The sequence below is a fragment of the Notolabrus celidotus genome, unplaced genomic scaffold (assembly GCF_009762535.1).
Source record: "Notolabrus celidotus isolate fNotCel1 unplaced genomic scaffold, fNotCel1.pri scaffold_144_arrow_ctg1, whole genome shotgun sequence".
NCBI classification, from domain to species: domain Eukaryota; kingdom Metazoa; phylum Chordata; class Actinopteri; order Labriformes; family Labridae; genus Notolabrus; species Notolabrus celidotus.
In genome coordinates, this window is record NW_023260021.1 from 144,702 (window position 1) to 155,248 (window position 10,547).

General features: G+C 42.1%; 1 pseudogene; it reads right to left on the reverse strand.

Moving 5' to 3' along the window:
* Positions 1 to 4,964: 4,964 nt before the first annotated feature.
* On the reverse strand, positions 4,965 to 10,521 carry LOC117808722 (annotated as a pseudogene).
* Between the last annotated feature and the right edge of the window lie 26 nt (positions 10,522 to 10,547).

Here is a 10,547-nt window from a genome sequence, read left to right on the forward strand (position 1 = left end):
CTAGTTATTGCACAGGGAAAACTGCACCATGTTGCTAAAAACACACAGTGATAAGAGATGTTAGAGTATCTGCACAGCTACTTCTGAATGAGTTAGGATTCAGTGCTGCTGTTCAACAGTCTGACTGCAGACGGGATGATTGACCTGTGGTGGCGCTCCTTCTTGCAGGGTGGGTGTCTCAGTCTGCTGCTGAAGGAGCTGCTCAGAGAACCTGTTCTCTCTTGATAAGGCAGGTTGTGACATGCTATAACGTAGCTTCCTCTTTAATGTTTAGAAGGAGAGTTCAGAGCTGCGTGAGTGTTATGACAGTGAGAGTGCTGACAGGTATCACTATCACAATATCAGAGGTGAAGGTTATTAAAACACTAAAGTCTACCTGATGATCTCAGGTCAGGATGCAGAGAGAGTCTCTTCATTTATTCTATTATTAGATTACAAAACTTCAAGTATTGAGTACTTCCTGTTAACCTGGGTGATAGGGGGCGGGGTTAAACAATAAGATATGACCTTTCCTTTCTCTGATGTAATGTCTATGGACTGCACTTATCTAATAAAGTAGTGGACACAGACAGCCTCTTAACAACACAGTAAGGTGAGTACAAAACACTGAAAGTTACATCTTACCTTCTGAGGGGGGAATTCACCAAGGATGGGTTACGGTCCCTAAAAGCACAAAGATAATATAATATATAATAATATAGAACCAGAGAGAGAGCAGCTTCTCTGAGGTAGTGCCATCCTTCCTCCATCATAAACACCAGGACACAGAGACACCTCTCCATAGTCCAGCAGATAAACACAACCAGTTACACTGTAAATATTTTATTTTTAAATATGTCATTTTATTGTAAATGAACATCCTCAAAACTCTGATTTCATATTTTCTGCCATTGTAGTTAATGAGACCGAGTGCTGCCACAAACACAGCGCCCCCTGGTGACTGGCTGTAGTAAAGGTCAGAAACTCTGTCACCTGGTCAAACTTTAAAGAATAAATACACGACCTACATATGTGTCTCATTTCTTTGTGCTGTGGTGATATGTAGTTATTATTTGACTGCTTTCTGTTCAAGGCCTCTTTTTTCTGAAAGGTTCTTTTTCCTTAGTTATTAGAGGTAAAAAAAACTGTGTTATACTTCCTGTTTGACTTTGATTGACAGCTGCAGGTCTTGCGTAGGTCAGAATCAGAATCAGCTTTATTGGCCAGGTATGCTTGAACACACAAGGAACTTGACTTTGGTAAACTGTGCTCTCTTTGTACAAGGCATAAGAATAAGACATACAAATAAAAATATAATAATAACAATAACATCAGCTATAAATACAAAAGAACAACAAATAGGCATGACTAATATGTACAGGCTAAATAATATGATAAAGTGCAGTGGTGAGTAGCAGAGGTAGTTTACATTAAAACAATAGTAGTTAAATAATACAAAAAATAGAAATATGGAATTCTGCTTGGAGAATTGTTGCATTGTGTATTTACAGAGAGTATTGATCCAACAGGTCTGACACTGTTATGGTTTAGTGTTCATCAGAGTGACAGCCTGGGGGAAGAAACTGTTCTTATGGCGGGTTGTTTTGGCGCACAGTGATCTGTAGCGCCTGCCGGAGGGGAGGAGTTTGAAGAATCTGTGTCCAGGGTGTGAGGGGTCAGCGGTGATGCTACCTGCCCGTTTCCTGGCCCGGGACCGGTACAAGTCCTGGATGGGGGGCCAGGTCCACACCGATGATTTTTTCTGCAGTCCTAGGTGTTTCAGGAATAGAAACGCTACGTTGAGTAGAAGAGCCGGGAGGCATATTAAACTGTCTTTTATCTGTTCATGATTTTCACTGAACTAGAAAACAGTCATTCTGCAGTGGATCATTCTAACTGACCCTGTGGGATCTAAGGGATTATTGCACACCTTTAAGTTAACTGTGTTTTGTCTGTTGACTGGTGTTTTTGAGTTGTTAGCTAGCTAGCTAGTTAACCATTAAGCTATTTACAGTCTACAGCTACAACAGTAAGTGGAACCATGTAAACATATTTACATTCAATACAGGGTTAAAGGTGCACAAAAACACTCTGTGTCATTATCTACATGGCAGAAAATGTTAAATCAAAGTTTTGAGAATGTTCATTAAAAATTAAATAATATTTAAAAATGCAATAATCACTCAGCTATAGTAGCACGCTGCTTGGACATGCACCATGGACTGAGTAACTGTGGTTGGGTGGTTAAATATGGGAGGAACAAGGCCTTCTCTCAGTCACAGGGAAATGTTCACTGTTTCTGTCTTTACTTGTTTCTACCAGTTTTCTTCACTTTAGATTCATTTTGCAGAATGAATATGTTTTGAAGATGTTGTGTGACCGTATTTATATTTTTCTGATTGGGTTCATACTGGCTGTTCTGAAATATATCTAACAGATCAAACAGAAATTGTAAATGAAGCTAATTCATGTTGTGAGACAGTTGCAGTGAGCTGAGGAGAAAGGATGCATCGTTTCTGCATTTGCAGCTCAATTCTTCTCATGGAGGTCGTTCAGACTGTTGCAGAGAGCGTCTGCCCCTGTCACAGTAGAGATTTTGTAACAGCACTTCAACTCAGTCCCTCAAATATTGTCCCAGTAGAATCACTTCTACTTCTTCTGCAATATCCTAGTAACCTTTAGTTTTATGTTACACAGCAACACTTCCATGACGTCCAATGAGAAGAACAGTTTTGTCTCTTAAATATCTTTGAGTAAAATAAAGACAACCACATGCTTTAAACTACAAAGCACAAAACTGAGGGGAATGCTTTCAAACAGGAGGAAGATGCACTCACACCAAACTGATAAAAGCTGGAGGCACACATGAAGAGAGTTCACGGCTTGATTTGGATTCATTCCCATAATGTCACTGCAAGAAGGCGTCTCTTTGAGGGCCGGTCAGTGAAACAAACACTGAAGCATTCAGCTGAAGGCCTCACAGGGACAAATGAGACTTCCACACTGTGGAAGTCTCATTTGTCCCTGTGAGGCCTTCAGCTGAATGGGACAAACACTGCCATCTAGTGTCCGAATGTTGGTACTACACATAAACCTGAAACTACTGAACATTTGAAAAACATTATGCAACTTTAAAAAGTCTTAAAAAAGCACAGCCCACATATTTATTTTTGGTTTCAGATGCTGGTCTTCAGTATTTTATTATTATATTAATATTATTTCAGACTTTCTCAATCAGACTTTATTTGTTAAGTGCTTTTCATACATTGATATCGTAACATAAAGTGCTGTACATAAAAATAATAAAATAGAATAAATTAAAAGTACAAAAAAATAAGAAGACCCCCCCACCCCACAATCCCCCAGCTCAATCCCAGCCCCAGCCTGACCCCAAAACCCACCCCACAATCCATATGTAAGGTTAAGAACATGATATATGAAAATATAATAATAATAATAAAGAAGTACAAAATGAGTGAAAAATTAAAAAGAAGTTGCTGAACTAACTGAGGAAACACTGGAGGTAAAATAAGATGTTAAAACTCAACACAGGAAATTAAACTCACCAAAATAAATACATAAATAAGACAACAAAACACTAAAATATTAAACCTTGTTTAAAGAGGTGGACAGTCTGAAGGTCAATATTGTGCAATTACACTTGGAGAAATTGTAAAAAATAAATGTATCTTATATTTGAGTCAGTTAACCAGGAGAGTTTTAAGCATATATTTGTGTTTAATATAAATAAAGCAGTATTATAGCAGCAGTTATATTCTGTAGGGTTGGCTGTGGTCATGGGGCCCACTGAGATATCTTCCCAGAATCCCTGGCGTCGCCCCTGGGTGTCAGGTGCTTTAATTAGTGCATCAACAAGTGCATCCATCAGTCCTGTGAAGTAAAGGACAGAAGTACCTGCAAGTGACCGACAGGGGGCGCACTGAGGCAGCGAGAAACAGGCTGAGGGTGGTGACGTAATACCACTAATAGAGGCGCAGAAACATTTACAGTGCGCAATAAAAAATCATTTACTTGAAACAAATGAACAGAAAATGAATTATTGACTGGATATGTTTGGTGCAAGTTACTTCTTCTTTAGAGACAGATGGAATCAGATCAACGGTTCACCCAACACCCTCCTCAACAAATTACAATACATTCAAAACTCAGCTGCACGCCTCCTCACTCACTCCCACTCCAGAGACCACATCACCCCAGTCCTATCTGCCCTTTGTAAGTGAATATATACCTTCTTATATACCAGGGGTGTTAAACTCCAATTTAAAGAGGTCCAGTTAGGGAACATTTCTTGAAGCAAAGGTCAGAAAGATCATAATGTGTAACTATTTAGTGTGATATATCAGCATGTAATCAATACCTGACTGTCAACTCTTGTCAAAACATTTGAAAAAAACAATATTTCAACATAAATGTGTGACTGCAGATATAATGTTCTCTCATTAACAAAATAAAAGTAGGGCTGCATTTCAAAATAAGATCAAATAAATACATTTTTTAAATCGTGTTTGTTCAAATAAAGCGCATAACTTCAGAAAGCTAAAATAAAAGGAGCAAATCTTGAGTTCATATACTTTGATTTCCTTAATCATTTCTGGTGCAATACCTCATACCCATGTGCAATATTGTAATTTATCCCATAACATATTTTATTATCATATTCATCTACTACATGTGCACTCTGGCTTAGGTTAAGTTAACCCATTTCATGTCTTTAAAAGTACTTCTTAACCTTTCTTTGTACAGATAGTATTTTTATTTAGAATTCAGATTTGTGATTAGGTTTATATATTTATTGTCCTTACTGTCTTGTTGTGTCCTTACTGTCTTGTTGTGTCCAAACAAAAATCATCCTGTAGGTATACTGTAGGTATACTGTCTAATCTCTGATGGACTGATGCTGTTTGGTTAGAGGTAAGTACAGCTGGAAACATCTGGTTATATGCTGTCAGCACACCACACAACAGTGTCGTCCAAATAAGTGTTTTTATTTCCATCAAACAAAAATCATTAGTCAAAGTACATCACCAGATCCCTGCTGCTCTCCTCTCAGCTTCTGTCTGATTTGGATGTTTGTGTGCAAACCACCCTGCAGTCTCATGAGGACATGGCTTCATCAGTTTAAACACAGGGGGGGAAATCTCTGCAGGTGAAGAACAGTTTAATGGATCTGATTCAGACTGTTCTCACAAACTTTCTTTGATTACATTGAAGAAGAAAAAAGGATGAATGAGGCTTGATGTTTTTCACAATAGAGATGTGAATAACTAAAGTTCAGTCTGACACTTTTCCGTGGAGTCATGCTCTTTGATAACAGACGTTCATGCTGATGTGACAGAAACAGTCAAATACTCAGTTTGTGTTTGTGTAGAGAGGAGGAGACTCTCCGTCCTACACAGAACACAGACGCACTGAGGAACCATACCCAAACCTAAACCCAGGATACAGAGGTCCAGTGAAGGTGGTCCTGAAGGTGTGGAGGTGGATCAGAGAGTCAGAGGAGACTCTGTAGAAGGACAGAGTGCCAGCAGGACAGTCCACATACACTGCTACTCTGTCAGAGTCAGAGGATGAGGAGAGAGGGAGGTCTGTTCTTCTGTTATTGTGACGGACAGAGTAACCTTTATCCGAGCAGAACAGACTCCAGGACTGATCATTCCATCCGAACAGACAGTCATAGCTGTCTCCTTTCCTTCTGATTCCTCTGTAACTCACTGATATATTAACCCTTCCTCTCCACTCGACCTCCCAGTAACAGCGACCGGTCAGACCATCTCTACACAGCAGCTGAGACCAGTCGTCAAATCTGTCTGGATGATCAGGATATGACTGAGCCTCTTTCACATATGTCACCTCCCTGTTGTCTTCAGACAGTCTGAGGTGTCTGTGTGCTGTGTTTGAGTCCAGAGTGAGTTCACAGACATCTGATGGAGAGACAAAGACACAACACAGCAGCAGTTTATCATCAGACACACCTGAAGGATTTATTCTTTGTTAGCTGACAGTCTGCTGTTTGGTCCTCATGAGTCAAACTGATTCCACACTTACACTTCTTCAGTCCAGGTTTTAACCACTGCTCTCCACCATGGTCCACCCTGGAGGAAGAAACACAGTCAGAGTGATGTTCTGATGTACAGGAAGTGGACCAAAGTCAGTTCATCTCCTCCAACAGTCCCTCAGCTTGTTTGGAGCTCTGCACAGAGTCTGTAACAAGTGTTACTTTGAGCTGTTTCAATGGCTGAAGGACTTTGGATCCATAAAGTCCAGATTCTGCTTCTCATGTCCTCTTTGAAATCAGTAAAGACGATTCCTGCTGAACCTTTGTTCTGTCACTTTAAAGTAGTCGTCTCTTTATGTGTCATGTAACAGCATGCATATGAAGTTTATTCAGGTTTTTAGGTCTGCTGTTTGTCTCCCTGAATGGAGCGGTGTCATTAAACCAATATGTCTGTGCTGGTGAAGCTCAATGAATACTATTTGATCTGATTATTTAACCAGTTATGCAGCAGATACTTTGAATTTACTTTTTTTTCCTCAAAGGAATAAGAAAAGTAACATTTTTTAAAATAAAATTTGAATTATATTTTACACATTCAGTGTTTGAGCTCTTGTCATGTTATACCTCAGTGAACCCAGTCTGTTGTGTGGATCCTTCAGTCCAGCAGACAGCTGCTTGATGCCTGAGTCTCCTGGATTATTGTAGCTCAGGTCCAGCTCTCTAAGGTGTGAAGGGTTGGAGCTCAAAGCTGAGGCCAGAGAAGCACAGCCTTTCTCTGTGATCAGACACCCTGACAGTCTGGAGAGAAAAAAATGTAACGTCTGCTGATTATAATTATATTCATACATATTACTTTCCAGTAGAATCAACAGAAAACCTGACCTGAGAGTTTCCAGTTTCCAGTGTTGATTTCCCAATCCATCAGACAGAATCTTCACTCCTGAATCTTTCAGGTTGTTGTTACTCAGGTCCAGCTCTCTAAGGTGTAAGGGGTTGGAGCTCAGAGTAGATGCCAGAGAAGCACAGCCTTTCTCTGTGATCAGACACCCTGACAATCTGGAGAGAAAAAAACAGCAAAATTAAGAGGATGTCTACCAATTCTAAATATATTCATACATATTACTCACAAACGGAATCAACAGAAAACCTTACCTAAGAGTTTCAAGTTTGCAGTTTAGACTTCTCAATCCAACAGTCAGCTGTGTCACTCCTGAATCCTGCAGGTTGTTGTTACTCAGGTCCAGCTCTCTCAGACTGGAGGACTGTGAGCTGAGGACTGAGGACAGAGCTTCACAGCTTCTCTCTGACAGGTTACATCCACTCAGCCTTTGGAGGAAAATGTAATAAGTCTAAGCAAATGCTTTCACAGTTGTCATGAGCAGAATTAATTATATATTAAATGTCTGACTCATGAACTCACACAGCTTTGTTGGAGGCTTTGATCACTGGCAGCAGCCTCAGAAGAGCCTCCTCTGAAGCAGAGTATTTCTTCAGGTCAAACACGTCCAGATCTTTCTCTGATGACAGTAAGACGAAGACCAGAGCTGACCACTGACCAGGAGACAGTTTCTCTGTGGAGAGACGTCCTGATCTCATGTACTGTTGTATCTGCTCCACTAGAGAACGATCATTCAGTTCATTCAGACAGTGGAACAGGTTGATGCTTCTCTCTGCAGACAGATCCTTACTGATCTTCTTCTTGATGTACTGGACTGTTTCCTGATTGGTCTGTGAGTCACTTCCTGTCTGTGTCAGCAGACCTCTCAGGAGAGTCTGATTGGTCTGCATTGAAAGACCCAGGAGGAAGCGCAGGAACAAGTCCAGGTGTCCATTAGGACTCTGTAAGGCCTGGTCCACAGCACTCTGATGGAGGCGGTTCAGTTCAGTTTTGTCTCTAAAGATTCTAGAGATCAGGGACATTAGTTTTCTCCTGGTTGTTCTTGTTCCATCAGGTTGAGTCCAGACTTGGTGAAGGTCAGATGGACATGAAGAGCAGCCAGAAACTCCTGAACACTCAGGTGGATGAAGCAGAACACCTGGTCCTGGTACAGTCCTCTCTCCTCTCTGAAGATCTGTGTGAACACTCCTGAGTACACTGAGGCTTCCTTGATCTTGATGCCACACTCTGTCAGGTCGGACTCATAGAAGATCAGGTTTCCTTTCTGCAGCTGATCAAAAGCCAGTTTTCCCAGAGACTGGATCATCTTCCTGCTCTCTGGACTCCAGAGTGGATCTGTCTCAGCTCCTCCATCGTACTTGATGCTCTTCAGTTTGGACTGGACCACCAGGAAGTGGATGTACATCTCAGTCAGGGTCCTGGGCAGCTCTCCTCCCTCTCTGGTCTTCAGCACATCCTCCAGAACTGTAGCAGTGATCCAGCAGAAGACCGGGATGTGGCACATGATGTGGAGGCTTCGGGATGTCTTGATGTGGGAGATGATTTTGCGGGCCTGCTTCCTCTTTCTGAACCTCTTCCTGAAGTACTCCTCCTTCTGAGGGTCAGTGAACCCTCTGACCTCTGTCACCATGTCAACACACTCAGGAGGGATCTGATTGGCTGCTGCAGGTCTTGTGGTGATCCAGAGGCGAGCAGAGGGGAGCAGGTTCCCCCTGATGAGGTTTGTCAGCAGCACATCCACTGAGGTGGACTCTGTAGCATCAGTCAGGATCTGATTGTTGTGGAAGTCCAGAGGAAGTCGACACTCATCCAGACCGTCAAAGATGAACACAACCTGGAACTCTTCAAACCTGCAGAGTCCTGCTTCTCTGGTCTGAGTAAAGAAGTGATGAACAAGTTCCACCAAGCTGAACTTTCTCTCTCTCAGCACATTCAGCTCTCTGAAAGTGAAGGGGAATGTGAACTGGATGTCCTGGTGGTCTTTGTCTTCAGCCCAGTCCAGAGTGAACTTCTGTGTTAAGACTGTTTTCCCGATGCCAGCCACTCCCTTTGTCAGCACTGCTCTGATTGGTTGATCTCTTCCAGGTGAGCCTTTAAAAATGTCTTCTTGTCTGATGGTGGTCTCTGGTCTGTGTGGGGTCCTGGATGCTGCTTCAATCTGTCTGACCTCATGTTCATCATTGACCTCTCCAGTCCCTCCCTCTGTGATGTAGAGCTCTGTGTAGATCTGGTTCAGGAGGGTTGGGTTTCCTGCTTTAGCGATCCCCTCAAACACACACTGGAACTTCTCCTTCAGGTCAGACTTCAGTTTACGTCTGCACTCTGCAGCAGGACCAGTTCCTGAAAGAACCAAAGAGAAATGTGATGAATGATCTGAAGCTACAATCAGTCTGATGAATTTACACTTTCAGACATCAGGATGGATTTGATTCTCCTCCTCTCTGAAATCTCTTCATCAGCTGTGAACAGTTTCTCACAGCTCATAGATGTGATCCAAATGTGTGCATCATATTAACAGCAGAGTTTGAAATGTAAACCTCTCCCATGTTGTCTCCATTTCCTCTCTCCATCATGTTCAATGTGTTCAAATCCTCTTACTGCTCTGCAGACAGTCAGCCAGCTCCTCCTGCTTCATTCTCCTCAGGAAGTGCAGAGTGATCTCCAGAAAGGCCTCTCTGCTCCTCCTCTGCTCTTCATCCTCATCCTCCCTCTGACTCTCTAAGCATTCTGGGTAATCTGGACTCAGAACTCTCTGGATCTTCTTCAGCTCGGTCTTTACAAAACTGATGATGTTCTCCTGGAGCAGCTGGAGGAGAACAAAACAGAACATCAGATCATCTGTGACAGACAGAGAGCCTGCTGGTCTGCAGAGTCCAGCATGGAGACTGGATCACAATGCTGCTTCAGGACTTAGTCTGTGGATGGTCCTGTCTTCTACAAGTCAAGTTTCTCTGAAATGAACTTCCTGTTGGAGAAATCTCCTGGTGTGCTTTCATCCAGAAAAAGTCTGCAGTGACTTTAGACCTGATGTGTTTATTAGAATGAAGCTGAAAGCAGCAGCTGTCATTAACATGAAGCAAAGTGTTTCTGTTGTTTAGACCTCAAACTGGACTCACTTTGGGAACTCTGCTGCCAAAGTCTGAGTCTGTGTGAGAGCAGCATGACCTCTGACCTCTGACTGTGTGCAGCTCAGAAATGTAAGGCTTCATTCAATCAGTCAAACACTGAGTGTGAAGAGAATTCAGGCAGAGATGATGTTTGCAGTGTGATCAGGAAACAGAAACATCCAAACAGAATGAGTGTGTGCTCTGATTCTCAGGAGGAGCTGTGTTTGTACATTTACTCACCATCAATATGGAGTCCAGCTGTGTTTGATGCTGCTGGGCAGACTGACCAATGGGAGCCTCTGATCTCTGAACTCTGTGGAACAAATATAATATCATGTACTTTATGTAATGACACACAGTGTTACATCTGATAGAGTCTGTCTTATGGATCCTCCTCCAAACACAGGACAGTCTTACCTTTCATCATCACAAATCTCTCCATCTTTGAAATGATTTCGTAGACCCATAGATCGGTCACTCTTTAAGGACACACAGCTGGGTCCAGGTCCAGGAGAGTCTGGTCTCTCATGTTTGACTCTGACAGAAT